This window comes from Lissotriton vulgaris, chromosome 3_1 (assembly GCF_964263255.1).
Source record: "Lissotriton vulgaris chromosome 3_1, aLisVul1.2, whole genome shotgun sequence".
Classification (NCBI taxonomy): domain Eukaryota; kingdom Metazoa; phylum Chordata; class Amphibia; order Caudata; family Salamandridae; genus Lissotriton; species Lissotriton vulgaris.
Window position 1 is genome coordinate 1054462656 of NC_141689.1, and position 15478 is coordinate 1054478133.

Below are 15478 nucleotides of genomic sequence, written 5' to 3' on the forward strand. Positions count from 1 at the left end.
GTAAGTAGATGGATAGAGAGAGCCTGGGAGTACTCGAGAGTGGATGCCACAGCTGGGAGACGAACTGCTCATCTGCAATAGGTCTTCAAAATGAGAAGCTCCATGTGCTGCATCCACAACTTCTACCCGCCCTCGGATAGCCGCCCCCTTCTGCTTGCCCCCAATCAGAATCTATTCTATGATGAGATTGACTAAGATGAATAGGACGGACAGCTGGACATTCTTACTGCCTCACGGTTCCGTCTGAAAATGATTGCTTTTCTGCAGTCCAAGGGCCCATCCATCCTCCAAACAGGAACACAATCCACAGTCAAGAAAAATTCATTGCATCAGCATTCACTTTTCCCTCCTAGATTAAAAGAATAGAGACCTTTCCAACAAGCACTGGCATTGCCAATAGATCTCGCAGTAGGAAAGTTGGAGCTATAACAATTGCAAATAACAAAGCCCTTTATGTTTTTAAAATGAAAACAAAATTAAAAAGCATTGTTATTTGCAATTGTAATAGCTCCAACTTTCCTACTGCGAGACCTATTGGCAACGCCAGTGCTTGTTATAAATAACACACCGATGTTGAATCCAACTGTCCTTCCTGAGGGAGATGTGGCATTCTTCTATGAATGGACTCAACCTCCTCATCAATGAAGTACAGTATTTGTGGTGTTCCTCAGCTATTATCCCCCAACAATGTGGAAGTTCCACAGGTGGGGTTTCCTCCAGAGTAGGCACTTTCCCAAACTGAAGAATTGTATGCTACCCTCCCTGCTGCCACTGTCCACTGGGGCACTACAATATAGCTCGCTCTCTCTCACACACATGCATGCAAACTCTCTCATATCACTTCCTCAGTCAGTGTCTCGGCATCTGACTTGGTTAGTGCTATTAAGATTGTTCAACTACAATTTCAGACAACTCCTTTCCTCTTTAACTTATAAAATGTAGCTCGTTTGAGGGTTAGCGCTGCTGCTTCCTCTTCCCCCGCCCAATATCTGTGCGTTTGCGGTGTTCTTGCAGGACGATGTAGCTGCCTGTGTGCCATCTGTCATGACCAGCACCATCACACACTCAGCCCAGTAATGTCCCGTCAGTACTCTATCCAACGCTCCAGCGTTTGGGTTCTCGTATTTCTATTAATTGGTGAGGAATAGACCTTTGTGAGTTAGTTTTCATGAATCTGACATGCCTTTTCATGCCATTCTAGCACTCTGCTCCATCTTTTGCTACTACATTTAAATTTGAAAGTGTGAATGATGAAAATTTGAAGCTGCAGCAAGACTGTTGTGGCACAAACCAGCGATAAATAATTTTTGAATTTAAGTTTTTTAACTGGGGCGAGTTAAAATAATCATTTTGAAGGGAGAGGGAAGTTTGCTCAGTCTCTTGGTAAGTTGAAGATGGCAGAGGAGACTGAGCAGCTGTGTTTCATTGAGCAGGAAAATAAAGTCCCAGTCGACCATACGCAATGATTATGAAAATACATGGGACGGTACATAAATTATGTGCTGCGTCACGCTATATAAAAATACTTGAGCCATATTATGCTAGGCTGCTCGTGTACATCCTGGTGTCTGTTGAGCAGAGCCCACCCAACTACAAAAACCTAATGTCGGTCATGTCTGCACCATTCCACCACAACGGGTCCATTGGGCTCCCCCACCTCTTTTAATGGCCTTCACCATTGTTTTGGACTATCGCAAGCTGGTTCTAAAATTAGATTATTTTTCAAATGGTTGAGAAACAAGGTGAACAACCAATAAACCAGAGTGGGATGCCCATTCATTGCTCACGGTGACTGGATGAACAGATTAAAGTAGCTTTTGATCCAGGCTGGTGGGGTCCTCCATTTCACACAGTGTGTCCAAAGTGTTGTGAGATTATAAAACACACATGCAGTGTCTTTGGTGAGACAAAAGAACAATGTACCACCATGTTGATGCATGAATTTCAAAGAAATTAATCTGCTGGTTATTCTTTGTTGCCTCCCAATCTTCGGCCAGTGGCTCTATAGTGTTCTATGTTTTTCAACTTGTATTTATTGATACACGTTAGGCAGCCGTATGGTTACATGCAGTATATTGTTGATGGCAGCGCCAAGTGATACATTTGTATTATTAATATTGCCATTTTTAGGTTGGCAGAGCTGACTGCAACACATGTATTTAACAAATTAAAATATATATATATTGAGTGGTCTTTGGCTTCACTTACATGTGTATTATTCTCTCACTTTGTGGTATTGGATGGTTTGTGTATTATTCTGCCTTCCACAAAGTGCTACCACTGGACTGCATGAAGGACTCTTTCAGCTCTGGAAAGTACTCTCACTCGTCACAATGTTTGCCAAATTAAACAATTTAACTCTGATATACATGCTTCATAGAAACCAATAATGTTTTGCTTCTTTTTTCCCAGCATTGGCAAAGCCAATAGTACTGACTTTAATGTGCTAACCATCATTTTAGCATGGGGTGTGGTACTCAGAATTTATGAATGCCCGTTTTTACTTGCATTGGTTCATTTAACTCCGGCCCTTTGGTTTTGCCAGTGCTTGTTTTACATTGCATGTTTGAAAGTTCTGCATTCAGAGGTTGAGCGATTTCCCCAGAATTGTACAATGTTTGGTTTACTGCCAAAGACAGGGTTGGGTCCCACGTCTACAGGTTCCATAGTAATCACTTTGATCGCTAGGGCACAGCTCCTGTGCCTTTGTCCAGGGGTGGCAGAATAGATTCATTCACAGAACAGGCTGTTATGTTAAGCTTTGCATTGCAGCAGTTGTATTACATTCTTTCATCATGGCTTATTTCTCACACTTTTGATAGACCTTAGCTTTTTCTCTGTTATCCAAATACCATGGGTGATTGACTATACTCTTTATGCTACCCGCTGAAAAAGCACTTTGACGTCTTGCCAGGGTTAGTTAGCGCTGTATAAATGTAATTACAATGCAATACAATATTTCTCTCCTAATCATTGGACCATTTTCTATGAACCCCATCCTGGGCCGTATAGACTGGGCATTTCCTCAGTGGGCTGGAGCTTTGGGGGTGTGTCTTAAAAATCCAGGGCCGCACTTGGTGCCTCTGTCATTTTCATATTTTCTCCAGCCTCCTGAGGTTAATTGCAGCAGGCACCTGGAGGCTACAAGATAGAGAGGGAAGGAGAGGAAGGGAGGAGGAAGGCAGAGAGAAAGAAACGAGAGAGGGAGAAGAGAGAGAATGCATGGATGGAAAGAAAAAGACAGCACAAGGCAGTGCTTAAGTTTCCGGTGCTCAACATGGTGGCGTCGTTTGTGCAATTTAAAGATTAGCAGAAAAACTGTTGTATGTGAATTAGTTAAACATTAAAAACAACTAATATCTGCCACCCAAGCCAGTCTTACAGCTTTGGTGGCCTAGAGCAGTCTGAATTGTCAACTTGTAGCAGTGTGTTTGTTAGTAGTTACACTAGCAATGTGTGGTTCAAGCTGCGATGGCCTCCAGAAGAGGGCCCTGGCACTTATATTTTTTTTACAAATTAAGTGCTGACACAAGGGGAGGAAAAATTGAGTGGGGCTGGTGTGAGTATTTTGCAATTGCTGCTTTTGGTTCCTCAGTCTGGCCTTTACCCCATCTACCTGCACTCCACTAACTGCAAAAAATTGATCAAATGACTAACGGTGGCTCATGCTTTTTTCACATTGTCTGATTGGGCATGGGAGGGATGGGAGAAATGTCAGATTTACAGCGTTTCCATTTACACATTTATTGAATGCCCCCCAAAAAAAACAATTCACTTGCATCTAGCTTGCCATTAAATTATCTTTGTGATCTGTTTTGTTTCTTTAGATTTTTGTAGTTCAAGATTCTCAACTGTTGTGTTGGGCCTTAATGTTAAAGGAATAACATTGCCAGCACTTGGCACTCAGAATTGCCCGACACTCAAACTGCCAGACTCTGGCAATTCGAATTATCTTTTGCACTTTAGTCTCTGTATGTAAATGAAGCAAAGTAAATACAACACAATTCTGTATCACTTAATGTCCATGGTCACTTTATTAACGGGACTCGAAAATGTGGGTACATTTTCAAGTCTGCTGACAGTTTTGCGTTTTTTGCATTTAGTGATCACCACCAATTAATATATTAAATTGTAACAATTTTGCTTTCTATATAAGTATAGGCCGTTTAAGACCATAATACTGATGTTTTTGTGTAGGTCCCTTCACGTTCCATCAAGGTTTATTGTGTTCTTTATGTTGTCTTTTTAATTTGTTGCTGTATAATATTCCTGGAAGAGAATGTTAGAAGTAACACGATCCTGCAGAACACAAAAGCCAGAAAACAATAACATGATAGTACAGGGCTTTGGCGCCCCCAGTGGCCAAGCCACACAAATAAACAAATACATGAATATTAAGGCGAAATGTTGAAACAGAGATTTTTTCAAAATACTCCTCTTTGAGCTCATTTTAAAATATCACTTTAAAAGTGTCGATATGCATGTAGGGACAGTGGGATTTAATAAATATTATTATTTTGTGGGAATTTGTGTTTGTATAATATTTGTTTAGGTTCATTGCATAGGTGGTAAATTATTTCTGCTTTTTACCAACCGTGCTCTTGGGAGACTCTTTATAATAAATAAGATTCTTATGGCAGATAAGGCTCAGTAAGGTGTGCTTAGTTTTATTTATTTTTAAACTATGAAATCTCAAATTGGTATATTAGTTGTTGCCCAATTTTCACTGGCTGAGCTGGCACATTTTGCCATTTGATAAGCTAGAATTTAGAAGGCTTCAGAGCAGGGTTCTGATTATGATATATTCCATATACTCTCTGACCCTTAGTCAGAGGAGCTTCTGGAACAGCTGAATTTATTACTGAATTAATTGATAGTTATTAATTATCAAGCACCTTACAAAAGCTATTCTGATATTAAAAATCAGTGTATGAAATATGGTTACGAACATATTAGCAATGCAAATGTTTATGTGCAACTTTGGATTGAAACCTTAGATTTCATTGTGATGTGCTTTTTATAATTCTTATAATGCAGTCATGTATTTGCATAGTATATATGTGAATGCGCAAGTATAATATGTTATTTATTACCACATGCCCCTCCACAGAAAATACAAGTCCCCCCTCCACCCGGGCACTAGCCCACTCCCAGATTAAGGGGGAACTGGTTTGATGAAAGACCGGGGACTCCATTTTATATTGGATCTGGGGATCTGTGTCCCTCTGGGACACCCCCACCAGGCCTAAGGGACAGGGTATCCCCATCATATGTCCATATACCTATTTTGTACTTTAATCTAGGACAGGGTAGTGAGTGCCCAAGTCCTAAAATGGCTACCACCACATCTTTGTTGATGTGGTAGCAGCCATCAAATCTCACCTTGAGATCTGTTGGCTTTGCGGATCCTCCTTGATGTGAAATATATAACACTTTTGAGCCTTCATTTCTTTAAAACTACTGAACCGATATACACCAAATCACAAAAAGCACGCTTTCTGGACTAAGAGCTTGCTTTCTGCCAAATTTGGAGTAATTTCGTTCTTCACTTTTGGTTGTAGCTGTGTCTAATCTTCCTATGGAAAAATGAATTGGGAAAACATGTTTTGGGACCACCCTTTTTCTCAGCCCTTGCTTGACCGAACACCCTGAAACTTTCCATTTAGTAACTTGAAGTGGGAAACGTATTTTTGAACTATTTAGTGAAGATTCGTCAAACTGCACCAAATTTATAAGTAAACCAAAACATGCTTTTCATAACGTCCTAACTGGAACTACCCAGTGGCAACTGCCACTGGGTAATCAACATAAATATAAATGGAGATTTTGCTTCATAGGTGGCAAAAGGCAGTGCAGGGTGGGGCTCAAGTTATAGTTAACTCAGTAAATTTTAACTGGTGCAATTACATTTCTTTTACACTTAAAACTTGATGTGTTGACTGTCATGTTCAACTAACTATCAAGTCAGTTTAACATTTGGTATTCTCAGTGAATTGCTATGGCTTTGTAATGTAAAGTTAGATATTATTACCATACCTACCTATAATGTCACTTTAACCTTTGGTTTGTAGTGTAGTTCCTATATTCCAAATAGGCTCTGCGCATTGAAATAACATAAACAGCAGTTTAGACGTAGGACTGAGGTCGACTAGGTCTCTACTGAATATGTTAGACTTAATTAGGTATGCCAGCTAGCTCAGAGGTCACTAGAAACTTTCTCGAATGAACAGGGAGGAGTTAACTTCTCTGATTTAGACAAGAAAGGATTAGTTTCTGACAACCGCATAAACATGACAACTTTGCTCCACCAGAATAAGGAGTATATCTCCAGAGTCGTGTGAAAACGATAGATAGCTATTTCACTCAGTCAACCGTGCATACTTAGTTTCACCAGAGTGCAGAGAAATGGAGAGACGGGGCGTTTTCAATAAAAGGTGTTATTTATTGAGCAGTCCTCTTTTTCATGCAAGAGAAGTGAATTGCCATAATTGCAATACTTGTCATAAAGTAAAGTGCGTACAGTAAAAGGAGTATTATGAAATAATACTGTAAAAGCATTTATATGGTTTCTGAGCCATATGATACTTAAAAAGGATAAAATATATACAATTTCATACAATGATAAAAGTTGACTAAACGTACTCAACTGGTGCTTCTAAATACGTTTACCCCAGTGTACCTAACCTAAGTCTAGTACGTGGGAAGGAGTAAGGGAGTTTCAGTTTAAGTTAAGTTAGTTTTGCCAAGAATCTGAATCAAGAATTCTCTAAGGTTCTAATCAGCTCCGTACCTTGGTTTTAGAATGAAGGAGGTCTTGTATCTCGTTCTCAGGAACGATCTCCCAGTAACCCACAAGGTTGACTGGAAACACTGGAGCTGGATTTTCTCGGCAGGAGACAAGGCAGCGTCTTTCTCAGTGCGTCAAATGGGAGGGACGGCTTCCTTCGGCACTCGCATCAGCTGGGCTTCGGATAAATAGATAGCCGCTCTGCTCCAAACCACCGTGTGTTGCTTAAGGCAAACGCTGGTATATTTATACCTGGAAGGTGCCGTGTTTGACGTAAGGTTGGACATAAGACGTCAATAAAAGATGTCACTAAGAACTGGTCGTTCTTTCGGACTCGCAGGAGTTCTAGGACAAATCAAAACAAAAGCATGGGGAATTCCCAGGTTGCTGGAGGTTTGGTTTGTTTAAAGAACTCGTTGTGCTTTCTAGGAGTCTAAGGAAGTAGCATTGCCGTATTTGGACTACATTGGCTATTACTAAATATGGATATGATTCTTATGCCTTTATAAGGATATGATTTGTTATAACCACATAAGGGTATACATCAGGAATATTTAATTAGGGTCCTAGATACGTTCACAACAGGTTTTTTTTCAGTGACATTTCTGAGCTTTTTTTAACTTTAAGTAGAATCCTATTATAATACCCAATGCCTGTGGGTGGTCAACACTCTGCCACGCGCGATTTTTGGGTCTTCTACTGGTTTGTGGTGCAATTTATCTCTGACGTATGGCAGCAAGATAGCCCTAGGTTAAGTGCTTCAATTTCATTTGAAGTGATATTTTTGTCAGAGAAGGTTAAGAACTTTGTTGTTCTCTCTCTCATTGATGTTACTTTCTATTATGTTTGCATAATAGAAAGTTACATCATTGAGAAAGAGAACAACATAGACCTATAAACCTATTACAATTTATCCGGAAATTAAAATTTGCTAAAAGCTCAAAAGAAGAGAAGAGAGCACATTCGAGCTGCGGAAAGAAGTACTTTATGGATTGTCAAGTTTTCAGAAAGCTTCTGTGATGCATATGGACTTAATATGAATAATGACACTCTGGATAATCATAATTTAGAAAATCAGAGGATGAAATAAGTATGATAATAATCTTAAACATGGGCATAACCTCAAACCTGAGCAGTGGAAGTAGCTCTAAACCAAAATCACAATCTACACCATCACTATCCTATGACTTTGTCGATATATTTCATGGAATGACTCTGAAAGAATTGAAACACTTGAGGAGATAATATTATTTTTTTAAAGAGAAATTTGAGTTGGGCACAATTAAAAATGTTGAAACTACTTGTTGAAAATGAAAAAGGAAAACTGAAATGATTTACCATAAAACTCTGTTACAGTGATATCATGAGCTATTAATCATCTGGAGAAATGAGTGCCTATTACAATATGATGAATTTCAATTCCTCAAAACTGACAATGCAGAACGCCCCAGCTTTTTATTTACTGCCTAAAGTACATAATGACAGAAATAATCTATAACATTACTGATAGTCTCTGCAATAGGAAGCCTTCTTGAAACATCATCAATTACATAGATTATTATTTGTTCCAAATAATAGAAAGCTTACCCTCCTACCTCTGGGAGAGCACAGTCTTTCTCAAAAAATTAAGCACATACCTTGGGATGAACCATATAGTTTGTAAAATTGGTTGTCCAATCCTCATATAGTATAAGACATCATGACAGACTACATGCGTGTGAACTCTTCCTAAGAGCCAGACCAATAAGTCTTTTTAAACATAATAGAATGTTATCATATATGATCAAATTATGTCTGGATGAGATTATATGTTTGTTTGACCAATGTCTAAACAAATAAGCCAGAGGAACTGCCACAAGCACCTGTTTTCCCCTCAGCTGTGCCAATCTTTTGATGTGCTGTTGTTGTTGGGAAGAGCAGGTGTCCTTGGACCCTGCAATGGAGAAATATTAACATTATGTTATTGTATGTCTTGTTTGTGTATGTAGACTATTTCTTATTTGTAGTGGAAATTCAGAACAACTATTAAAACAGCTATTAGATATAAAATACATTACACCGCCCACTCACCCTATTTAGGGGGTGGTGCAATGTCCTTCCTCCGATAGACCATACTCCATTGAGCCATCTGAGGAAATATTCACTTGACAGAGCTAATGGGGGCGATGTTAATGTAATCCTTAAGATCTGGCTGTCTTTAAATGAGACAGGCACACTGAGTGTTCGCAACTGAGTACCCTGTCTTTCTAACTCTAAATCGGGCCTTTAATTTGACATAGATACATGAAGATAGGTTGGTTTTGAGAATGCATCCAAATTGTATGCCTTTAGTGTTGTCTACGTTACATGGCAATTAGATTATAGACCTACTTACATTCTTTCCTAATTCTCTAATCGCCAGCAGAAACATCACTTCATACAGCACATCCAAGAAGATATCTAATGTACAGCGTTGAGAGAACAAAACTGTTCCAGAAGACGTACCAGCTGTTTGTACCATTTCCTCCTTAACATCAAGGTAATTCCATTTACAAGAATGGTACTGCATTTTGGATTTCATGCTATTTTTATTTGCTAGCTGTAGTTAAGGCTGTAATATGATTATTGGTGCATACATTCACTAAACATTGCCATCAAGATAATAAAGCAAGGCACAAAGTTGTAGCAGAAGAGATTAATGTAACAATGCTTGCAACATTTACAATTTTAGCCTATTTAGCTAACACAGTTGAATCGATGGACAACAAATGTATAATACTTTTACTCTGTAAAAGAAACAACTTACTTAGCTGAATCAGTAGTTTTCAGCTTTATTCTCTTATAGATTCACATGCCATCCTCTACCTCCACATTGATATGAAGGAATTGTATTTTACAAGATACTAATTTACTTACCTCACACTTGATATCTTGTCTAGAAAATATACACTCTGAATTGGTATCTATAAAGGGGGGTACATCATGAATGTTACGTTGAGATCATACGGAATTGTTCAAGATGTGTCTGTGGTTGACCAGAAAAGAAGATGCTGTCCTAAGCCAAACCACTACATGGGAGAACACTGCTCTACTTGTAAATTTATAATAGAGAAATGTTGTAAAACTATTATCATAGGTATGGCGTTTTTTCAGTGTATATAGAAGAACTCCTCGAGGTTCATCAACAGGTGTCTACTGTTATGTTATGGATATTAAACTTGATATGGGTACTGAGCATCTTGTCCATGAGGGAGAGAATGAGCTGTGAGTCATCGGCGGAGTAGAGGGCGTTGATGTAGTGAGAGCGGAGGATGCTGGCTAGAGGGGTCATGCATGCAGTGAAGAGGGTCGAGCTTAGGAAAGATCTTTGCGGAACTCTACAGATGATGTTGCGGGCATGAGCTTAGGAAAGATCTTTGTGGAACTCTACAGATGATATTGTGGGCATCTGAGGTGTATGGTGCAAGGAAGGAGCAGAGCCATTGGAGTGCATGTACGTGGATTCCAATGTTGTGTAGGCTTTGGATGAGGTTGGGATGGGAGGCCTTCTCAAACACTGTGGAGATGTCCAGGATGATGAGGGCCATATACCTCCTCCATCCAAATTCATGCTGTATCATCCATGGTGGTGAGGAGGGCAATTTCTGTGCTGTAGTTGGTTCTAAAACCAAACTGAGTGGTGTTGAGGAGCTAGTGATTTGTGGGGTTCGTGAGGCATCTAGTGATGATTTTCTCTAGGAATTTGCCCAAAAATGGTAACAGAGAGATAGGTCTGTAGTTGGTAAGCATTGATGGGTCCGCAGAGGGTTTCTTCAGCAATGGGACGATGGTACCAGAAGAGGTGGGCGCATTCAGAACGGGTGTGAGCATGGTGCTCATGGGCTGTAGTCCTCTGGAGCAGGCATGATGGGGCAATGGTCCTGTGGTATAGCACAAGCTTGACTGAAGGTACCAGGTATCAGAGCGCTTCACTTGAGCACCACTTACATTACACAAGGACACATTAATTTTAGTTAGGCACTGGGCGTTTAAGTGATTTGACCAGAGCCACAGGATGTTGAGCGTCATTGCCGAGGCTCGAACCCGGTTCCCCAGGTTTTTTGATGGGGAGCCCTAGCTGTTAGGAGTTTGTTGCTGAATAATTGAGAGACATTGTTGCAGAAGTCCTGTCAGGGCGTGACTGAGTTAGAGGCAACTGAGTTGGAGGACACTGCTGGTGAGGTGAAATCCTTCACAATGGTGAAGATGTATTTGCTTCTGTTGGTGCTGGCATCAGTGTGTGCCAGAGCAGCATATTCAGTGGTCCTAATCATTTGATGGTAGAACCTCATGGCAGATTTAAAATTGCTTCTTTGAGTATTGTCCTGGCTCATTCTTCATTTATGCTCCAGTTGTTTGCTGTGGCGTTTCATCAGTCCTGAGTTTCTGCATATATCAACTGGCATGGGGGGTCTAGCTCTTGTATTGATTTGTTTGAGGGGGACATGGAGTTTGCACAGGATGTGGTCCAATTGTTGGAATTCTTGATGGCTTTGGGGAGGCTGTTGCTGTGTTTGGGTTGTTGGGTTCTGAAATTAAATTTTAGATTTAGATTTTATAGACTTATAGAGCGCGCAGCTACCCGAGGGCTTCCCAGCGCTGCGAGATTCCCACTCCTTGAGGGCTAGAGATGGATTAGTGATACTAGTTGAACAGCCATGTTTTGATCGCCTTCCTGTTTCCGATGTCAGTACACGAGATTCATGTGGGAGTGAGTTCCATAGCTCGGTTGCCAGGAGGGAGAATTATCTACCTCCCCATCTGGCTCTTCTAATTCGTATGGTTTTATTAGTTGTTCTGAGCCGGATCTCAGGCTTCTACTAGGAACGTGAAGGGTCAACAGGTTTCTAATTTTTCCTGGACCCTTATTGTGTAGAGCTCTGTGGGTCATGGCGAGTGCCTTGAATTTAATTCTGGCCTCCGCCCGAAGCCAGTGTAGAGCTTTTAGATGCTTCCTAGCTGACTCCCGGGTAGGGGCCTTGCACAGTAGCCCTGCTGCGGCATTCTGTACCACCTGGAGTCGGTTGATCATGAACTTGGATGCCCCCAGGAAAAGTGAATTGCCGTAGTTCAGGCGTGAAATGACCAGCGAGTGTACCACTGTCTTTCTGAGCTCTAAGTTAATATGCTCCAGTATTTTGCAGAGGATTCTAAGTAGTCCAAAGCATATGCTGGTCAGTTTCTTGGCTTGGGTTTTCATTGTTAGGTCCTTGTCAAGCCAGAATTCCACATTTTTGATCGATTCCTTTGGCGTGGATGGGTTACCCAGGCATTTGGGCCAGCTGAGAGACAGCCTGGGGACTGCCTTGTTACTGAGAACCATTAGTTCCGTTTTATTCCCTTTCAATTTTAAACAGCTGTTTGTCATTCAACCCATGACTCTTTCCATACAGGGAGCTAAGTTTACGGCATCCCCATTGGTTCTGGGATCTAGGGAAATCACCTACTGGGTGTCATCAGCATAGGCTGTCAGGAAGACATGAACTCTTGTACAATCTGTGACAGTGGCTTCATATAGACGTTAAACAGAATAGGACTCAGTGAGGAGCCATGAGGCACCCCACAAGTTAAAGGCATTGTTCTGGAAAGGAGATCGCCCTACATAACTTGGAAGGTTCTTCCTTCCAGAAAGGAAGCCAGCCACTTAAGAGTGTTACCTTGGACACCGATGGCCCTTAGTCTATTTCATAGGATATGGTGGTCCACCGTATCGAACACTGAGCTTAAGTCCAGCAGTATTTGAGCTGCAGTACTCCTTGGTCCAGCGACATTTTGATTTACTCGACCACTGTCAATAACGCTGACTCCATGCTGTGCAGTGCACGGAATCCCATCGGTGTAGGGTGGAGGAATTGGTTTGTTTCCAGAAACCCTGTCAATGCTCTATTAATATGTTTCTCCACCAGTTTCCCCACAAATGGCAACATTGAAATGGGGAGGTAATGCCCCAGTTGAGCTGAGTCTAAGGTGAGCTTTTTTAGCAGTGGCCATTTATGGCATGCTTCCATGCCCCTGGTACTAAGCTCTCTTCAAGCGAGAGGTTCATAATCTTGACTAGTGTTGGAAGAATGGTGTCTGCGACTTTCTTTAGGATATGTAGCTGGGCTGGGTCTAGTGGCGAACCTGACTTCACCTTTTCCATCAGTTGCTTTCCCTCTTCCAAAAACACTGGAGGGTAGCTGGTGATGATTTGCATAGGGGCGGACTGTGCCTCCTCAACTTCCTGCCTTGGGAGTGTTTCTCTTTCGGTCAGGAGTGTGGTGTAAATATCTGTACTTTAGTGCAAAAATAGGTTGCTAGGTTTGTGCACCTCTTCTCTGAGGCTACTGTCGTATGGGTAAGTTGTGGAGGGGCGGTTAGGGCCTTGACTACCATGAAACGTTCGGTTGAGGAGTTCTGTGCCTGAGTAATTTTTGTTTCAAAGAATTTTATCTGAGCTTCTTTAATGCTGTTGTGGAAGAATCTGATTTCCACGTTGTACTTGGCTTTAAGATGTGGATCATAGGATTTCCTCCATTCTCGCTTCCAATTTTTTACAACTTTTCTTTAGGGAGAGTAGTTGAGGGTTGAACCAAGAAGCCATTGTAGGCCTTGCTTTTGGTTTGGGAGAGGTTTTGGGAACTATTTTATCCAGTGACAGCGTTATCTGAGTTTCCCAGTCGGTTGAGGCCATGGGTTCTACTTCCCCCAGGTCTCTGAGTTCAACTTTGCACATCTTCCTTTCTTCCTATCAACTGGAGGGGAGGGAGGAGATTACTCTTGTCTTCTGATCGGTTATCTAAATTGAATGGGATGAGGTAGTGATCTGACCAGGGCACTGGTATTGGTGGGGTTACTGTAATCTTAGGGTAATTTGATATAATTACGTCAAGCGTATGGCCTTTGATGTGTGTGGCAGATGTGACCAGCTGTGAGACTTGGAGGCCCTCAAGATCTAGCTGCAGCCTTTTGACACTAGGGAGGTTCTTGGCCTCGAAGTGTAGGTTTAGGTCCCCTACTATGGTTGTGTGTGGTTTCTTTACCAGCGTACTAGCTAGAAAATACGGTATACTGTCTATGAACTCTCCATAGGGACCCGGGGGTCTGTAGATTAGAAGTCCTGAAAATGTGTTTGTTGGCGATAAGGAAATCGAGAATTGGAGCCCTGGATAGGGAGGGCCTCGATGGTGCAGCTGAGTTCTCTTTTTATTAATATGCCAGTCTGCCTCCCGCCTGCCCTGTACGGTCCAGTTTGCTTATTTTATATCATGGTGGGAGGGCCATTACAATGTCTGGGGTGGAACTGTCAGTAAGTCAGCTTTCCGTGACAAAAAGTACATCTAGGTTAGCTTCCTCCACTAACAAACAGATTTCAATTTTGTGTTTGGGAAGTGAGCAGCAATTGATTAAGCCTAACCTCCATGCTTGAGCATTCCAGTCCTTGTCAGTGATGCTGCTTCAGTTTTGGCACACTGGTTCGTGGGTGATGTACATGTATTGGACCGGGTTGGAGATGTTGAACTTGATGAGGGTGTGGTCTCTCCAGGAGACTATTATGGGCTTTTTGAATGGATGTTGCCGAATCTGGTGAAAATGGGGTCCAGGAGGTGTCCGGCGACCTGGGTAGGTCCCTTTACTCGTTGGGTGAGGTCCAAGCTTCCAGTGCCACTCACTGACTACTCTGCTTTGGAGCGTGTTGCTGGGCGCTGAGGAGAACAAGTGCATCTTTTGGCTTTCCGTGACTGGGGCTTTTGCAGAGGCGCTTCAAGCGTCGCACTCGTGTTACCAGAGTGCACCAGGACGCTGATTGTAGACTCACCGCAGCGGGACTGCGAGGCTTGGAAACAGCTGCAGCCTCTTCCCGCAGCGGCCACGTCCCCTCATCTACCGAGCCCTTAACCTTTCGCGGCACCCGTTTCGCGGGTGCCACTCACTGACTACTCTGCTTTGGAGCGTGTTGCTGGGCGCTGAGGAGAACAAGTGCATCTTTTGGCTTTCCGTGACTGGGGCTTTTGCAGAGGCGCTTCAAGCGTCGCACTCGTGTTACCAGAGTGCACCAGGACGCTGATTGTAGACTCACCGCTGCGGGACTGCGAGGCTTGGAAACAGCTGCAGCCTCTTCCCGCAGCGGCCACGCCCCCTTGATTACTGAGGTCTATAAGAATACCCAAGGGCCCTACGCGAAGCGGAACGCGTGCGGGACGAGGCCCAGGACGAGGCCCGGGACGAAGCCCGGACTAAGGGCGGACAGTCTTAGACAGTCCGAGACAGGACGAGACTGGATTGGGCACGTCATACTGCCCTTGTTGCATACGATTTGCTTGGCTAGTAAGACTTTTTGCATTTGAAATTGTCCTAATTTGTGTCTCACTTATATAGTAATTGCTAAACGCTTTTATACGAGTGATCCTAAGCATCTTTATTATAATAACTAAGGATGCCTAAAAAGATTCCGGTTGCTGGGGGAAATACTATGGATAACTACATGGTTCAAGTAGTATCCAAGATTCATAATGAAAGGAGACAATCATTAGGCTTAAGCCAATCCCCTAATCTCTCTCCACTGAGCCCACCTCCAAACTCACCATGGGTAGATATACCATCTCAGGACGTGAGAAACGAAATCCCAGATATAGAGATACAAGATAGTGGGATGCTCAACCAGAGTGTTCTTATAGAATCTGATCATGACCT

General features: G+C 42.2%; 1 protein-coding gene across 2 annotated transcripts in view; it reads left to right on the top strand.

Annotated features, from left to right (window-relative positions):
• BNC2 (basonuclin zinc finger protein 2) overlaps positions 1 to 15478 on the top strand; it is a 1178402-nt gene that overhangs the window by 267633 nt on the left and 895291 nt on the right. The window contains exon 3 of one of the 2 annotated variants that reach the window (XM_086961473.1): positions 9192 to 9305. The gene's annotated coding sequence lies outside the window, so the exon portion shown is untranslated. Of the gene's footprint in view, positions 1 to 9188; positions 9306 to 15478 lie in introns of both variants that reach the window. The other variant, XM_086961472.1, reaches the window with a different exon arrangement.